The sequence below is a fragment of the Rana temporaria genome, chromosome 7 (assembly GCF_905171775.1).
Source record: "Rana temporaria chromosome 7, aRanTem1.1, whole genome shotgun sequence".
NCBI lineage: Eukaryota > Metazoa > Chordata > Amphibia > Anura > Ranidae > Rana > Rana temporaria.
In genome coordinates this window covers 1,759,913-1,778,779 of record NC_053495.1, presented here as the reverse complement: position 1 = coordinate 1,778,779, position 18,867 = coordinate 1,759,913, and the positions used below count along the sequence as shown (strand labels likewise).

The following is an 18,867-nucleotide window of genomic DNA, read 5'->3' as shown; positions in this document are numbered from 1 at the left end:
CTATTGGTCATGTATTGGTCATGTATTGGTCATGTATTGGTAATCTATTGGTCATGTATTGGTAATCTATTGGTCATGTATTGGTCATGTATTGGTCATGTATTGGTAATCTATTGGTCATGTATTGGTAATGTATTGGTAATCTATTGGTCATGTATTGGTCATGTATTGGTAATCTATTGGTCATGTATTGGTCATGTATTGGTCATGTATTGGTAATCTATTGGTCATGTATTGGTCATGTATTGGTCATGTATTGGTAATCTATTGGTCATGTATTGGTAATCTATTGGTCATGTATTGGTCATGTATTGGTCATGTATTGGTAATCTATTGGTCATCTATTGGTCATGTATTGGTAATCTATTGGTCATGTATTGGTAATCTATTGGTTGTGTATTGGTAATCTATTGTAGCTGGATTCAGGTAGGGCGGCGTATTTTTGAGCCGGCGTAACGTATCGTATTTACGCTACGCCGCCGTAAGTCAGAGAGGCAAGTGCTGTATTCACAAAGCACTTGCCTCCTAAGTTGCGGCGGCGTAGCGTAAATGGGCCGGCGTAAGTGCGCCTAATTCAAATTGTGAAGAGGTGGGCGTGTTTTATGTAAATAAACCATGACCCGACGCGATTGACGTTTTTAACGAACGGCGCATGCGCCGTCCGTGGACATATCCCAGTGTGCATTGCTCCAAAGTACGCCGCAAGGACTTATTGGTTTCGACGTGAACGTAAATTACGTCCAGCCCTATTCACGGACGACTTACACAAACAACGTAAAATTTTCAAAATTTGACGCGGGAACGACGTCCATACTTAACATTGACTAGGCCAGTTATTTGTTCGACTAACTTTACGCCGGGAGACGCCTTACGTAAACGGTGTATCTTTACTGCGATGGGCAAGCGTATGTTCGTGAATAGGCGTATCTCGCTGATTTACGCATTCTAGGCGTAAATCAGCGTTCACGCCCCTAGCGGCCAGCGGAACTAGACAGCTAAGATACGATGGCGCAGGCTGTCGTATCTTAGCTACATTTAAGTGTATCTCAATTTGAGAATACACTTAAATGTGCGACGGCGCAGATTCAGAGTTACAACGGCGTATCTACTAATACGCCGGCTTAACTCTTTCTGTATCTAGCTGTTGGTCATGTATTGGTCATGTATTGGTAATCTATTGGTTGTGTATTGGTAATCTATTGGTCATGTATTGGACATGTATTGGTAATCTATTGGTTGTGTATTGGTAATCTATTGGTCATGTATTGGACATGTATTGGTAATCTATTGGTCATGTATTGGTCATGTATTGGTAATCTATTGGTTGTGTATTGGTAATCTATTGGTAATCTATTGGTCATGTATTGGTAATCTATTGGTCACGTATTGGTCATGTATTGGTAATCTATTGGTCATGTATTGGTAATCTATTGGTCATGTATTGGTCATGTATTGGTAATCTATTGGTCATATATTGGTCATGTATTGGTCGTGTATTGGTCGTGTATTGGTCATGTATTGGTAATCTATTGGTTGTGTATTGGTAATCTATTGGTAATCTATTGGTCATGTATTGGTAATCTATTGGTCACGTATTGGTCATGTATTGGTAATCTATTGGTCATGTATTGGTAATCTATTGGTCATGTATTGGTCATGTATTGGTCATGTATTGGTAATCTATTGGTCATGTATTGGTCATGTATTGGTAATCTATTGGTCATATATTGGTAATCTATTGGTCATGTATTGGTCGTGTATTGGTCATGTATTGGTAATCTATTGGTCATGTATTGGTCATGTATTGGTCATGTATTGGTAATCTATTGGTAATCTATTGGTCATGTATTGGTCATGTATTGGTAATCTATTGGTCATGTATTGGTCATGTATTGGTAATCTATTGGTCATGTATTGGTAATCTATTGGTCATGTATTGGTCATGTATTGGTAATCTATTGGTCATCTATTGGTCATGTATTGGTCATGTATTGATCATGTATTGGTCATGTATTGATCATGTATTGGTCATGTATTGGTTGGTGGTGCGGTCTGTGAACCTGGAACTCCCGGATTTAAGGTGCGTTAGGCGGCACCATTGTGTGTATAGAGGAGAGAGACTCTGAAGTGGGGGCGGGGTAATAATTGCGCTCTCTCAGGCGGCGGGGGGCCCGGCTGCTGCTGGTGGTGTTAATACAATAGTGTCATTAAGCTCTCATTGTCGGCGTCTCTGAGTAGGAGACGAATCCGACCGTCAATTAAACAAATCACGCCTGACTGCTGGGTGATGTGCGTTTAATTAGCGATTTCACCAGGAGAGAGACGCCGGGCTGAGCGCGGAAGAGAACTCAACTCAGGGCCGGGAAACCCGGGAGGGTCACCATTCACCCTAAAATCTGACCGTCCAATCAACTACAGGCATGAGGACCCCACTAACCTATCCGATCAATCTCTATCCGATCAATCTCTATCCGATCAATCTCTATCCGATCAATCTGTCTGAGCATTTCCTCAGTCACCCCTCCCCCCGTGATCAGACTGTACATTGTAACTTTGTAGAAGGAGGAGGCATTGGCCAAGATTCAAGAAGCAATTGCGCCTGTGTACCCATAGGTTACACAGCGCAATTGCTTACTTGCTCCTTGCTCCTGATTCAGGAACATCGTAACGCCGACTGCAGCCTAAAATCTGCGTGGCATAAGGCTCTTATGCCACGCATATTTTAGGCTGCATTCTTGCGATGGCCGCTAGGGGGCGTTCCCGTTGTGCTCAGCGTATAGTATGCAAATTGCATACTAACGCCGATTCACAATGTTGCGCGGGCCCTGCGTACGCAAGTTACGGAGTTTCCGTACGGCGTGTTTAGCGTAAGGCTGCTCCTGCTATTAGCAGGGGCAGCCAATGCTAAAGGATACCCGTCGTTCCCGCGTCGCGACGTTTGAATTTCACGTTGTTTGCGTAAGTGATTCGTGAATGGCGCTGGACGCCATTCACGTTCACTTGGAAGCAAATGACGTCCTTGCGACGTCATTTGCCGCAATCCACGTCGGGAAAGTTTCCCGACGGAGCATGCGCGCTACGATCGGCGCGGGAGCGCGCCTAATTTAAATGATTCCCGCCCCCTACGGGATCATTTAAATTGCGTGCTCTAGCGCCGGGCAATTTTTTCCGGCGCGCCCGCGCAATTCACTGAGCTTCTGCTCCGTGAATCAAGGGCAGCAGAGCAAATTTGCGGGGGCGCAGGGCAAAATCGTTGCCCTGCGCCTCTGTAAATATTGCGCAAATCTCTTTGAATCCGGGCCATTTATTTTAGAACCTTTGTCATGAATTTCCCGCGGCGCTCGCAGCGTCTCCCGCGCCTCTCTGCCCATTACCACATTACAGGCTGCCCACTGACACCGACTTTGTGAGGGTGTCAGGCACATCACCGTGAAGGTGATTGAGGGATCTCTCCGCCTTGCGTTGGCTCGGAGTCCTCCTTTCCCGAGCGCTGAGTCGGTTGTGTGAAGTCGCAGATCACATGCGAGGTCTGCGGGTCCCGGGAGGTGTCGGGTAACGCGCCCCATTTCCAGGTTCTTCAAAGGAAGCCGCGTCTCAGTGGTTTCCCTTTCATGTGGGTGATGTCATTGGAAACAGGAATCCCCCCTCCCCCCCCTGCGCTGTACGGTGCGCCGGAGAAAAACGCAAAGCCTCTCGGCTCTTATACGGGTCATAGAAGTGATTGGCGACGGACGATAGAAAATTACTTAACGTTCATTATTAATCCCCCCCCCCCCCCCCCAATTGGTAAAGCAAATACCCCTTTCTGATTGGAGAGCTCAGGCTCAACAGGGGACGTGTCAGACCTCTGCGGGGTGACCGCTGCTTACTCACAGAAAGCAGGAATCCTTGCTGGCAGAGGACAGTCTTTTCTACTCAGGCTGTGGCTGCTTTCTATAGAAAATACATTGTAATAGGTAGAGTTAGGCCGGCGTATCAGTAGATTATCAGTAGATAAGCCGACCTAACTCGGAATCTGCGCCGACTTATGTTTAAGTGTATTCTCAAACAGAGGTACGCTTAAACAAAGCTAAGATACGATGGCTTGCGCCGTCATATCTTAGATTGAAATATTTTGGATGGCCGCTAGGTGGCGCTTCCATTGCGGTCGGCGTAGAATATGTAAATGAGTAGATACGCCGATTCACGAACGTACGCCCGGCCGACGCAGTACTTTTACGCCGTTTACGTAAGAGATAGGCCGCGTAAAGTTAGAGCTGGGCCCTATTGGAATAGTAGGCCCATATTCTCGCTAAAAATCCGCGGGCTGCGCTTAAGGCACTTACACTCCGCTGTCCCAACTTACTGGAGCAGGTGTTGTATTCCCCAAACACTTGCTCCATAAGTTGGGACGGCGGAGTGTAAATGCCCCGGCGTAGCCTGGCGGATCTCCAAGGGGGCGGCTTGTATTCAAATTAAGCGCGCCCCCGATTCTAATGAACTGCGCATGCGCCGGGCTTCAAAAAGCCCAGTGCGCATGCTCCAGTTCTCGGCGGAAAACGTCAATGACGCCAACGTGTGCGTCATTGACGTAAAGTCGTATTCAAGAACGACTTACGGAAACGACGTACCCGACGAAAAAACACGACGCGGACCCGACGCCATCCGTAACATGGCCTACGCGAGACTTGCGGAAATTTACCCCTCATATAGCAGGAGTAAGTTTCCGCTTACGCAAACGATGTTAGCGACGGTTACGTGGCGCAAACTCGTTCGGGAATCGGCGTAGAAGGATCATTTGCATACGCAAATGAGTCCTTCACGTAAATGCCATCTAGCGGCGGCCGGCGTCATTACATTTAAGATCCGCCAGTGTAAGTGACTTACACATGGCGGATCTTCAGCGTATCTATGCGAAAATGATTCTAAGAATCAGTCGCATAGATACGCGGGCCAAAAAAGGGAGATACTCCATCGTAACTTCTATGAGAATATGGCCCGTAATGTCAAGTATGGCCGTCGTTCCCGCGTCGAAATTCGAATTTTTTACGCCGTTTGCGTAAGTCGTCCGTGAATCGGGATTTACGTCGTTTACGTCCACGTCGAAATCAATAGGCCCGTGCGGCGTACTTAGCTGCAATGCACACTGGGATATGTAGGCGCCCGGCGCATGCGCAGTTCGCAAAGAAACGTAAAAAACGTAAGGTCAAGCCCAATTAACATAAAACACGCCCCCCCCCCCCCTCAAACACATTTGAATTTGGCGCCCTTACGCCCGCCCGCTTTAGGCTACGCCGCCGTAACATAGCAGGCAAGTACATTGTGAATCATGTACTTGCCTCGCTAACTTACGGCGGCGTAGTGTAAATTCCTTAAGCTACGCTGCCTCAAAGTTACGCCAACGTACCTGAATCTACCTATAAGTCTTTCTTTTGATGTTCCTGTAATGTATTTAGGAAAATTTCAAGTGAAAGTGAAAGTGAAACTGAGCGTCAATCTACACAGAAGAACCCAGAATGACAAAGATATTATTATTATTATTATTATTATTATTAGAGTGTTTCTGAGAACTTTGGAATCACTGCAGGTCTTCTCTGCCATTGGCACTCAGAGGGGGGAGGGGCTGCCAGAGACTCTGCGGGGGGGCAATCTGCAATTTACAGGAAAACAGCGGAGTGGAAAATAACTTTGTCAGTTTGAACCGTTTTAATTTTAAAAAAATAAAAAATCGATCACCCCGGGGGGACGAGCTCCGGATCGGGAGCCGCCATCTACGCGTTTCGCTCCTGTGTGTGACGCGGCACGCCGCTTCTAATATTTTGTAACTTTCTAATGAATTGTGAGCTGATTGTAGAGCATTAACAATGGCAGTGATGTGGGGGGGGAGAGGATCGCCGTATCCCAAGAACACGGATCCACAGCGTTTAATTCTGAATCTGCAGAGAGAATAAGATCTGTACAAAAAAGGACCCCCGACCGCTATACACGGACCCCAAAAATGATTGGTGTACATACTGCTCCTCATTGTTCTGGACCCCCAAGTGTCAGGGTGTCATTGTTCTGGGACCCCCAAGTGTCAGGGTGTCATTGTTCTGGGACCCCCAAGTGTCAGGGGTCATTGTTCTGGGACCCCCAAGTGTCAGGGTGTCATTGTTCTGGGCCCCCAAGTGTCAGGGTGTCATTGTTCTGGGCCCCCAAGTGTCAGTGTGTCCTTGTTCTGGGACCCCCAAGTGTCAGGGTGTCATTGTTCTGGGCCCCCAAGTGTCACGGTGTCATTGTTCTGGGACCCCCAAGTGTCAGTGTGTCCTTGTTCTGGGACCCCAAGTGTTGGGGTGTCATTGTTCTGGACCCCCAAGTGTCAGGGTGTCATTGTTCTGGATCCCCCAAGTGTCAGGGGTCATTGTTCTGGGCCCCCAAGTGTCAGGGTGTCATTGTTCTGGGCCCCCAAGTGTCAGGGTGTCATTGTTCTGGGACCCCTAAGTGTCAGGGTGTTATTGTTCTGGGCCCCCAAGTGTCAGGGTGTCATTGTTCTGGACCCCCAAGTGTCAGGGTGTCATTGTTCTGGGACCCCCAAGTGTCAGGGTGTCATTGTTCTGGACCCCCAAGTGTCAGGGTGTCATTGTTCTGGGACCCCCAAGTGTCAGGGGGTCATTGTTCTGGACCCCCAAGTGTCAGGGTGTCATTGTTCTGGGACCCCCAAGTGTCAGGGTGTCATTGTTCTGGACCCCCAAGTGTCAGGGTGTTATTGTTCTGGACCCCCCAAGTGTCAGGGTGTCATTGTTCTGGGACCCCCAAGTGTCAGGGTGTCATTGTTCTGGGCCCCCAAGTGTCAGGGTGTCATTGTTCTGGACCCCCAAGTGTCAGGGTGTCATTGTTCTGGACCCCCAAGTGTCAGGGTGTTATTGTTCTGGACCCCCCAAGTGTCAGGGTGTCATTGTTCTGGGACCCCCAAGTGTCAGGGTGTCATTGTTCTGGGCCCCCAAGTGTCAGGGTGTCATTGTTCTGGACCCCCAAGTGTCAGGGTGTCATTGTTCTGGGGACCCCAAGTGTCAGGGTGTCATTGTTCTGGGAACCCCAATTGTCAGGGTGTCATTGTTCTGGATCCCCCAAGTGTCAGGGGTCATTGTTCTGGGATCCCCAAGTGTCAGGGTGTCATTGTTCTGGGACCCCCAAGTGTCAGGGTGTCATTGTTCTGGGACCCCTAAGTGTCAGGGTGTCATTGTTCTGGACCCCCAAGTGTCAGGGTGTCATTGTTCTGGGACCCCCAAGTGTCAGAGTGTCATTGTTCTGGCACCCCCAAATGTCAGGGTGTCATTGTTCTGGGACCCCCAAGTGTCAGGGTGTCATTGTTCTGGACCCCCAAGTGTCAGTGTGTCATTGTTCTGGACCCCCAAGTGTCAGGGTGTCATTGTTCTGGGACCCCAAGTGTCAGTGTGTCATTGTTCTGGGACCCCAAGTGTCAGGGTGTCATTGTTCTGGGACCCCAAGTGTCAGGGTGTCATTGTTGGTCTCCAGGCCATCACTTTTTTGGACTCAGATTTGGTTGACCTTGTGAAGTGACCCCAATGCCTCCTTCCCTGAACTTCCTCCAATCCGTGGACTCCGGTTGCTATGGGTGACGACGCTTCTTTGGCAGCATTCACTCTCCATGCTGTACATGTGAAGATGACAGAACCCCCTCCCCCCACACACACATCTGCCAGTCCCCGGAACGCGTCGGCCTCGGAGTCTTCGCTCTCCTCGCTCTGAATCATGTTTAATTAACCAATTTCCGTGTGATTGTGCGCAGCGTTATTCCGACCTGTTGAGATGTCTCAGCGCAGCGGATATAAATAGCGAAGACATTCAGCGCACAATTAATCAGCTCCGCCGCCTGTGATTGGCTGAGCTGCTGCTTATTAGAGGAGGTGGAGTGGGAGTCGGAGACTCCCCCCGAATGCGTCGCGTCACATCTGCCGATCTCTGGGTGCCGTCCTGAGCCCTCCCCAAATTCTTACAAAATCCAGAGATCCGTTTTATTCGGTGAGATTGGCGATCAAGAATCGATCCTCAGAGAGGCCGGCCGTCCCTTCCGTTCCATTCCGGGGACCGTCCTGGGGTTCCGTGTCCCTGGAAATCGCCATTCCTTTGTACCCAGCGGAGCGGCACAGGAATCCGGGTTTTCTTTCTTCAAGGGGAAAAACCGCGGGTCATCGGTCCCCTTAGTGGCCGCTTGTGCTGCTAATCAGCGCCCCTCACCAGTGCCGCGTACCAGTGCTGCCGATCAGTGCCACCTAATAGTAACCGTCAGTGCCACCTATCAATGCCCATTAATGCCACCTATCAATGCCCATCAGCAGGGCCACTGATAGGAGGGGGACCACCGGTCCTCTTGTAGGGAGCCTGAGCACACCTGTACAAGACAGAAGGGGAGGAGCCGCTACACCTGCACAAGACAGAAGGGGAGGAGCCGCTACACCTGCACAAGACAGAAGGGGAGGAGCCGCTACACCTGCACAAGACAGAAGGGGGGAGCCCGGTACACCTGCACAAGACAGAAGGGGAGGAGCCGCTACACCTGCACAAGACAGAAGGGGAGGAGCCGGTACACCTGCACAAGAAAGAAGGGGAGGAGCCGGTACACCTGCACAAGAAAGAAGGGGAGGATCCAGTACACCTGTACAAGACAGAAGGGGAGGAGCTGGTACACCTGTGCAAGACAGAAGGGGAGGAGCCGGTACACCTGTGCAAGACAGAAGGGGAGGAGCTGGTACACCTGTGCAAGACAGAAGGGGAGGAGCTGGTACACCTGTGCAAGACAGAAGGGGAGGAGCCAGTACACATGTACAAGACTGAAGGGGAGGAGCCAGTACACCTGTACAAGACTGAAGGGGAGGAGCCAGTACACCTGTGCAAGACTGAAGGGGAGGAGCCGGTACACCTGTGCAAGACTGAAGGGGAGGAGCCATACACCTGTGCAAGACTGAAGGGGGGTGGGTTTCGGCTTGACAGGTCCTCTTTAATCCACACATTACAATGACACTCGATTTGTTCTATTCTTTTCCTCTGACGCCTCTCTGGATTGGACGGTTGGTCTTGCAGCGGGAGACGCGCTGCCTTGAAGGATCATCCATCAGAGGGCTCTGTGGGGCCGAACGGCTCCTGGCAGGCAGCGGGGGACGGGGGTCTCCTTCACAGACCCCCCCATCCCCCCCCCCCGGACTCCAGGACCCAGCTGGACGCCTCTGGCAGTTCAGCTGCTGTGGAGGAGAAATGTCCGGCTGCGTTTGTTGCGCCTTCACTCCGGATTTTTTAATTTATTTGAACACTTTCGTACATTCCCGCCGATCTCCATTGTCCTTCATTGTGCGCGGCGGCGCTCCATCGTGTGCGCCTTCCTCACCGCTAAACAGGAAGGAAACGACACGTCAACCATACAAAACACAAGACAGAATAATGGAGAATGTCCATTCCATCTACGGGGACAAGCGGGCGGAGTTATTCTCTGCTGAGACCGCGCATGCGCTTTCACACGTCCCGCGTGTCATGTGTGGGGCAGATGATATATTTCAGTAGGTTGCCCTACTCACGAGAAACGCATAAACGTAGTCGCTGACTCTTTTTCAAAAAACGCACCGAGCCACATGTTGCTGCCTGAAAATGAACAAGGGCGACGCGTTTCAGAGACGTGTTCATGACTTTACATTCCCCACAGATGTGACCCAATCCTAATGTGTCAGTGTACCCCTTCCAGGCATTTATTACCTCTCACCATATTCCTCAAATGCCTTCGTTTCTCTCCAGAAGGACAGCGCCGTGTTTGTTCAGGCATCATCCAGGCCCCCCCCCCCCCTCCTACTCCCAGGACTGAGATGATGCCTTTAGGTCTGCTGTACGCTCTGTGGCCCCTTTTTTGAGTTGGTCATGCGCATCACATGTGGGCGTGCCCTATGCAAATACAGCCTGCCTAGGACCGCCCACTCCTCCAGACTGACCCCACCCATCAGTTCTGTCAGATATGAAGACTCAGCATCACATGTGGGCGTTACCTATGCAAATACAGCCTGCCTAGGACCACCCACTCCTCCACACAGACCCCACCCATCAATTCTCTCAATCATTGAGGCTCAGCATCACATATGGGGGTGTTACCTATGCAAATGTATCTATCCGGGGAACGCCCACTCCTCCAGACTGACCCCACCCATCACTTCTTTCAGGTATGAAGACTCAGCATCAAATGTGGGCGTTACCTATGCAAATACAGCCTGCCTAAGACCGCCCACTCCTCCAGACTGACCCCACCCATCAGTTCTGTCAGATATGAAGACTCAGCATCAAATGTGGGCGTTACCTATGCAAATACAGCCTGCCTAAGACCGCCCACTCCTCCAGACTGACCCCACCCATCACTTCTTTCAGGTATGAAGACTCAGCATCACATGTGGGCGTTACCTATGCAAATACAGCCTGCCTAGGACCGCCAACTCCTCCACACTGACACCCACCCATCAGTTCTCTCAATCATGGAGGCTCAGCATTACATATGGGGGTGTTACCTATGCAAATGTATCTATCCGGGGAACGCCCACTCCTCCAGACTGACACCCACCCATCAGTTCTCTCAATCATGGAGGCTCAGCATTACATATGGGGGTGTTACCTATGCAAATGTATCTATCCGGGGAACGCCCACTCCTCCAGACTGACCCCACCCATCACTTCTTTCAGATATGGTGGGTCAGTATCACATATTGGGGGAGTTACCTATGCAAATTCATTTATCCTGGGACCGCCCACTGCTTCAAACTGACACCCACCCATCAAGGCCTTTTTGATATTTGCATAACTCCTCCCACTGCTTGCAACAGGACTGAGGGCTCTGGAGACTGAGGGCGGGCCGGGGGCTGGGATGATTTCTTTGTACAGCCCCCTGCTGGCCCCTCCCACCAGCCATGATCGGCCTGCATTGCATAGAGCAGAATAGGGACCCAGTGATGACATCACCAGGTTTAAAATAAACTATGGAATGAAAATGGGAAGGTTTTCCTAAAGATTTCATTAGCATGTTTCCTTTTTTCATTTTACATAAAGTACAAGAGCCTGCGCGGCTTCCCACGTGCATTAGTAAGTTGAAAAGAGGGGGAGGGGGAGGGGAAAAGGTACAATGTAACATAAATATCATTAACATTTTCAGTGTTTTGGGCGGAGTTCCACTTTAAATCTGAGCTCTATCAGTATTGTGTGCAGAAAATAAAAACGATCGCTGATCGGCGAGTTTCCTCTCTGGCTCCGCCTCTGTCCAGAAGCATCAAGAATTCTGTTTATGAGATGATGGCGTTTTATTTTTCCGATCGGACATAAATCAAAGTTCCATTAATATGCGACATCATAATAGATGGAGATTTTTATTGCCCGTCCCTCGCCGGATCCCGGCAGCTCCCCCCTCCCCCCTCCCAATTCTAATGTCATATCAGATCATCATCATCCTCATCATCATCATCCTCCTCATCCTCATCATCATCATCCTCCTCATCATCATCATCATCCTCATCATCACCATCATCATCATCATCATCATCATCCTCATCATCCTCATCCTCATCATCCTCATCATCATCATTATCATCATCATCATCATCATCATCCTCATCATCATCATCATCATCATCATCATCATCATCCTCATCATCCTCATCATCATCACCATCATCATCATCATCATCATCATCCTCATCATCCTCATCCTCATCATCCTCATCATCATCATTATCATCATCATCATCATCATCATCATCCTCATCATCACCACCATCATCATTATCCTCATCCCGCTATTATAATAAAAGAATCTTCCAAGAAAAGAGATTTCCGGCATCCAGCATTTCACAAACCAATCCGCAACTCCCATTCAATCTCCGAAAACCTGGGATTGGGGGATGTCCAGAAGACCCAGGATTGGGGGATGTCCCGAAGACCCGGGATTGGGGGATGTCCCGAAGACCCAGGATTGGGGGATGTCCCGAAGACCCGGGATTGGGGGATGTCCAGAAGACTCGGCATTCGGGGGTGTCCAGAAGACCCGGGATTGGGGGATGTCCCGAAGACCTGAAGTTGGAGGATGTCCTGAAGACCCGGGATTGGGGGATGTCCCAAAAACCCGGGATTGGGGGATGGCCCGAAGACTCGGCATTCGGGGGTGTCCTGAAGACCTGGGATTGGGGGATGTCCCAAAAACCCGGAATTGGGGGATGTCCTGAAGACCCGGTATTAGGGGATGTCCCAAAAATCTGGGATTGGGGGATGTCCCGAAGACCCGGGATTAGGGGACGTTCCAAAAATCTGGGATTGGGGGATGTCCTGAAGACCCGGGATTAGGGGATGTCCCGAAGACCTGGGATTGGGGGATGTCCCAAGGACCCGGGATTAGGGTTAGGGGGCGTCCTATAAATCTGGGATTGGGGGATGTCCCGAAGACCCGGGATTGAGGATATCCCGAAGACCCGGGATTGAGGATATCCCGAAGACCCGGGATTGGGGGATGTCCCGAAGACCCAGGATTGGGGGATGTCCTGAAGACCCGGGATTGGGGGATGTCCTGAAGACCCGGGATTGGGGGATGTCCCGAAGACCCGGGATTGGGGGATGTCCAGAAGACCCGGGATTGGGGGATGTCCCGAAGACCCGGGATTGGGGGATGTCCAGAAGACCCGGGATTGGGGGATGTCCCGAAGACCTGGGATTGGGGAATGTCGCTTTACCTTCGAGTGAAATTTTGACGAAATGCGTTGGGTCAATGGAGGAGGCGGAGTTATGGTATTTATCAGTACAGGGATCCAGAGGCGTAACTAGAACTAGGGCTCCGGTGCAAGAAGCCATGAAGGGCGGGGTCCTTTTCATAGGTCCACAGGCCCTTTCCTCTTGTTCGGGGGCCCTTCCCACTGATCCCGGGACCCTTTAACCCCCGCTGCAGGGTCTTTTTTAAGCTCCAACCTGCGACACATAAAGTCACATGACAAATGAACTCACATTCATTTCAATGGGCGGTTCCTGCGACTTTGGTGCGATTTGACTCGATTTGACAACTTTGGGGTCCCAGCAGTGAGAACCAAGCTTTGGGGTCCTCAGGGGACCTTTTCACATGTTCTGCGGGGGACCCCGTTCCTGCTTTGCATCCAATCCGTGATCCAGGAATCGCCTCCAGAACACGGAGCTCCTGATCCAGCGATCTGCTACAAAGCGGGGCTCAGAATCTCCAATCCCGGGATCGCCGCCCGCTTCTATCTATCTATTGGCTGCGGAGAGTTCTGCCTCCCACAATGCACCGCTCTCCTCCATCTTTGTGTCCTGACCTATATCCTATGGGATGGTTGCGTGCCCAGCGTGCCGCGGGCCCGTCCTGCAGAATGGATCTGTAATCTGGGCAGTTGGCAGGAAGGCAGGAAGAGATTAAACTCAACTAAGTAGACAACAGTGAGGGGGGGGGAGGGGGGAGCGTCACTGACTGCGTCTTTATCCAATAATATTTTATTACAGGTACTTGTATAGCGCCATCAATGTACTCAGCACTTTACACAAATATATTGTACAGTCACATCAGTCCCCGACCTCAAGAGCTTACACTCTAATGTCGATCGCTAACTCACATCCGCCCACATACAGAGCCAACTAACCTCCCAATATGTATATCTATACTGTGCATGTATCCACCCATCATATACAAGTTGTGTCTCTGCCCCTCCCACAATGGGGAGGTCTCCTGCAGTAGAAAGTCTCCCCATTGTGGGAGGGGCAGAGACACAAACTACTGCAGGAAATCTCCCCATTGTGGGAGGGGCAGAGACACAAACTACTGCAGGAAATCTCCCCATTGTGGGAGGAGCAGAGACACAAACTACTGCAGGAAATTTCCCCATTGTGGGAGGGGCAGAGACACAAACTACTGCAGGGAATCTCCCCATTGTGGGAGGGGCAGAGACACAAACTACTGCAGGGAATCTCACCATTGTGGGAGGGGCAGAGACACAAACTACTGCAGGAAATCTCCCCATTGTGGGAGGGGCAGAGACACAAACTACTGCAGGAAATCTCCCCATTGTGGGAGGGGCAGAGACACAAACTACTGCAGGGAATCTCCCCATTGTGGGAGGGGCAGAGACACAAACTACTGCAGGGAATCTCACCATTGTGGGAGGGGCAGAGACACAAACTACTGCAGGAAATCTCTCCATTGTGATCGGTAGGGATGAGGTCAGGTGATCGGTAGGGATGAGGTCGGGTGATCAGTAAGGATGAGGTCAGGTGATCAGTAGGGGTGAGGTCAGGTGATCAGTAGGGATGAGGTCAGGTGATCAGTAGGGGTGAGGTCAGGTGATCAGTAGGGATGAGGTCGGGTGATCAGTAAGGATGAGGTCAGGTGATCGGGGGTCCTGACATCTAATATAAGGGGGATGTGCTGGACATCTAATCTTACAGATACAATCGGACCTTTGGGGGGCAATCATAATGCTCATGCGGCCCACAATAAAATGGGGTTTGACACCCCCCCTGGTCTCCAATGTCTTTGTATGACGGAGAATTACCCGGACCCTTCACTGCGGAGACCCCTGAACCCCATCATTCGGAGGGCCGCATATTATATATACAATAAATACAAACTCAAAATAGAAAAAAAATTAAGATCTTCACGTATTTTAATAAGACGCTTTCCCATATGCAGCGCACATTGACATGTAATGCTATAAATTCTACATAAGCCTTTCTAGTGGTTGTCACAGGGATGGGCCTGTGCCCCCCCCCCCCCCCCCCCATACATCTCCATGTGCGATGATCTGCGCCATCACACCTGTCAGCTCCACATTATTATCCTCTATATGTGTGCCTGGCATCCCTCCCTGTATGTACCTGTCACACCTCTGGATCATTGTGTATTCTCTGTGTTCAGAGTCCTTTCCATTCTATTTCTTGTGTCTCCTCCTCTCCTCTCCTCTCCTTGCTCCCCCTCCCTCCATCCATCCTTCTCCTCCCTCCATCCTTCTCCTCCCTCCATCCTTCTCCTCCCTCCATCCTTCTCCTCCCTCCATCCTTCTCCTCCCTCCTTCCATCCTTCTCCTCCTTTCTCTCTCTCCTGTGTCCCTCTCCTCCCTCCCTTGTCACAGCTGTAGATCTGTGCTCTTCTCCTGGGTTCCTGTGCTAATTATGTGAGTCCTGGGGGGGGGGGGGGAGAGCTTGGTGGAGAGAAGCTTCACAGTCAGAGCATCTTTCTCAGGGAGCAGCAGAAGTGTGTGTGTGACCAGGGCGGTGGAGCTGGCAAGGAGAATGTGATGACCAGCTGGATCCTGGGGACATTGCATGGAGCCTGGCACACAGTATGTACATGCTGGGGGACTGACATTGTCTGCTGGTGGGGGGGGGGGGGGCGGCAAGGCTGGATGTGCACTGCCTATGGCTGGATGGGAGTTGTGTGTGGCTGGATACTTTGTATCAATAGTGATTGTACCTGGGATACAATGTATCAGTCAATCTGTACAGGTAGGGGGGGGGGGATGCTGGATGCCCAGGGGGCTGTGTGTGCAATAAAGAGGAATCTGTGCATCAGAGTGAGCCTGGACCAGGTGGAGGGGCTGGTGACCATCTATTGGGGTTCTTATTATATGTATCTAATACTGTACATAGGATTTGATGCATTAGAGTGAACCAAGACCAGGTAGGGGGGGCTGGTGACCCCCTATGGGTGTCTCTGTCTTATGTCATTTTAACCAGGATTTTATATATCAGAGAGCCTGGACCAGGTGGAGGGGCTTATGACTACCCATTGGGGTGCCCACAATATGTAATAATTAGGCTTTTATGTATCAAGGAGCCTGGACCAGGTGGAGGGGCTGGTGACCATCTATTGGGGTTTCTATTATATGTATCTAATACTGTACATAGGATGTAATGCATTAGAGTGAACCAGGACCAGTTAGAGGGTCTGGTGACCCCCTATGGGTGTCTCTGTCTTATGTAATTTTAACCAGGATTTTGTATATCAGAGAAAACCTGGACCAGGTGGAGGGTCTGGTGACCATTTATTGGGGTTTGTGCAATATGTATATAATAATAACTAGGAGGATATTATGTATCAGAGAGAGCCTGGGTCAGGTGGAGGGGCTTATGACTACCCATTGGGGTGCCCACAATATGTAATAATTAGGCTTTTATGTATCAGAGAGCCTGGACCAGGTGGAGGGGCATCTATTGGGGTTTCTATTATATATATATCTAATACTGTACATAGAATTTAATGCATTAGAGTGAACCATGACCAGGAAGAGGGGCTGGTGACCCCCCTATGGGTGTCTCTGTCTTATGTAATTTTTTTACTAGGATTTTGTATATCAGAGAAAACCTGGAGCAGGTGGAGGGGCTGGTGACCACCTATTGGGGTTTGTGCTCTATGTGTGTAATAATAACTAGGATATTATGTATCAGAGAGAGCCTGGAGCAGGTGGAGGGGCTGGTGACTACCCATTGGGGTGTCCAGTCCACAATATGTTTGTAATAATTAGGATTTTATGTATCAGAGAACCTGCATGTGGAGGGGCTGGTGACCACCCATTGGGGTTTCTGCTTTATGTGCGAAATAAATAGGATTTCATGCAGTAGAATAAACCAGGACCAGGTAGAGGGGGCTGGTGACCCACTATGGTTATCTCTGTCTTATGTCATTTTAACCAGGGTTTTGTATATCAGAGAAAACCTGGAGCAGGTGGAGGGGCTGGTGACCATATTTGGGGATTTTCTGCTATTTGTATGAAATAAAATGTGTATCTAAGAGCCTGGACCAGGTGGAGGGTCTGGTGACCACCTATGGGGGTTTGTGCTATATGTGTGTAATAATAACTAGGATGTTATGTATCAGAGAGAGCCTGGACCAGGTAGAGGGTCTGGTGACCACCTATTGGGGTTTGTGCTATATGTGTGTAATAATAACTAGGATATTATGTATCAGAGAGCCTGGACCAGGTGGAGGGGCGGGTGACTTCCCATTGGGGTGCCCACAATATGTAATAATTAGGCTTTTATGTATCAGAGAGCCTGGACCAGGTGGAGGGGTATCTATTGGGGTTTCTATTATATATATCTAATACTGTACATAGGATGTAATGCATTAGAGTGAACCAGGACCAGGAAGAGGGGCTGGTGACCCCCCTATGGGTGTCTCTGTCTTATGAAATTTTAACCAGGATTTTATATATCAGTGTATGCCCTAGAGCAGGTAGAGGGGCTGCTGGCCACCTATCGGATTGTCCACATTATTTTTGTAATAAATGGAGTTTTATGTTTCAAAGTGAGTCTGGGGCAGGGTGAGGGGCTGGCGACCCTCTATTGGGGTTTCTACTATATGTGTGCAATAAATAGGATTTTATGCATTTAGAGGGAACCTGGACTAGGTAGAGAGGCTGATGCCCCCATCCCGCCCACCCCCCAATGGGTGTCTCTGTGTTGTGTAATCTTACCTAGGATTTTATAAATCAGAGTGACCCTGGACCATGTAAGGGAGCTGGTTACCCCCTATTGGGACTTTTCGCTAGATGTGTGTAATAAATAAGACTTTATTCATCAGTTCAGGTGGGGGGGGGGGCTGCTGACTATTGGGGTTTCTGCTATATGTGAGTTATACATGAGTTATACATACAATCAAGGGCGGACTGACCATTCGGGCACTGCCCGAGGGCCCCATGCCACTAGGGGGGCCCGTCAGGGTTGCCAGCCTCAGTAAAACCAGGGACAGTATGTAAAAAAAATCCCAAGATTATAGCTGCCTTTTTCTCCAGTACCTTTTCAGTGTGTGTATTGTATGTGTATGTATAATGTGTGTGTATATTGTGTGTCGGTGTGTGTGTACTGTGTATGTATACTGTATGTGTATACTGTGTGGCCCCATAATCTCCTATTGCCCGGGAGCCCCATAATCTCCTATTGCCCGGGGCCCCATAATCTCCTATTGCCCAGGGACCCCATGAGTTGTCAGTCCGCCCCCCCTGGATACAATGTTATGCATTACAGTGAGCTTGGACCAGATAGAGGGGCTGGTGAACACCTAAGGAGCTCTCTGTCTTTTATATATATATATGAACTGGCATTTTATGTATAAGAGAGACCCTGGGCCACATAGAGGGACTGCTGACCCCCTACTGGGGTTTTCTGCTTTTGTGTATTAAATAGAATTGTATTTTTTATCAGAGAGCCTAGACCAGGAGAGGCCAATGGGGGACCACTTATGGAGGTCTCTGTCCTATGACTATAATAAGTAACTAGGACATTATGTATCAGAGAGCCTGGACCAGAGGAGAGGGACTACCTATGGAGGTCTTTGCCTTATGTGTATAGTAACTCTGATGTTATATATTATATAGAGACAGGACTAGGTAAAGGGACTGGTGACCACCTATGGGGGTTTCTGCCCTATGGGTATGGTATGGATTTTATATATCAGAGAGAGATAGAAGGGACTGGTGATGGGGGTCTCTACCATATATGTATAGTAACCAGGATTGTATGTATTACAGAGAGAGAGGGGGGCTGGTGACCACCTTTGGGGATATTCTGCTATTTGTAGGAAATAAAATGTGTATCAGAGAGAGCCTGGACCAGTTGGAGGGTCTGGTGACCACCTATGGGGTTTGTGCTCTATGTGTGGAATACATAGGATTTAATGCATTAGAGTGAACCATGACCACCTATGGGGGGTCTATGTGTATAATACATATAATGTATGAGAGGATGGTGACCACCCAATGGGCTCTCTGCTCTATGTATTTGTAATAAATAGAATTTTTGGAATCACAGTAGCCAAGTAGGGAGTCTGGTGGCCTCCTGTGGGGCTCTCAGCTCTATGTATTTGTAATAAATAGAATTGTATGT

General features: G+C 49.6%; 1 protein-coding gene across 3 annotated transcripts in view; it reads left to right on the top strand.

Annotated features, from left to right (window-relative positions):
* CNTN4 (contactin 4) overlaps positions 1-18,867 on the top strand; it is a 221,745-nt gene that overhangs the window by 83,497 nt on the left and 119,381 nt on the right. Inside the window, exon 1 of one of the 3 annotated variants that reach the window (XM_040358653.1) lies at positions 15,188-15,326. The exons of 1 other annotated variant lie outside the window; for it this stretch is intronic. The gene's annotated coding sequence lies outside the window, so the exon portion shown is untranslated. Of the gene's footprint in view, positions 1-15,187; positions 15,327-18,867 lie in introns of those variants that run through there. One more of the 3 variants, XM_040358651.1, reaches the window with a different exon arrangement.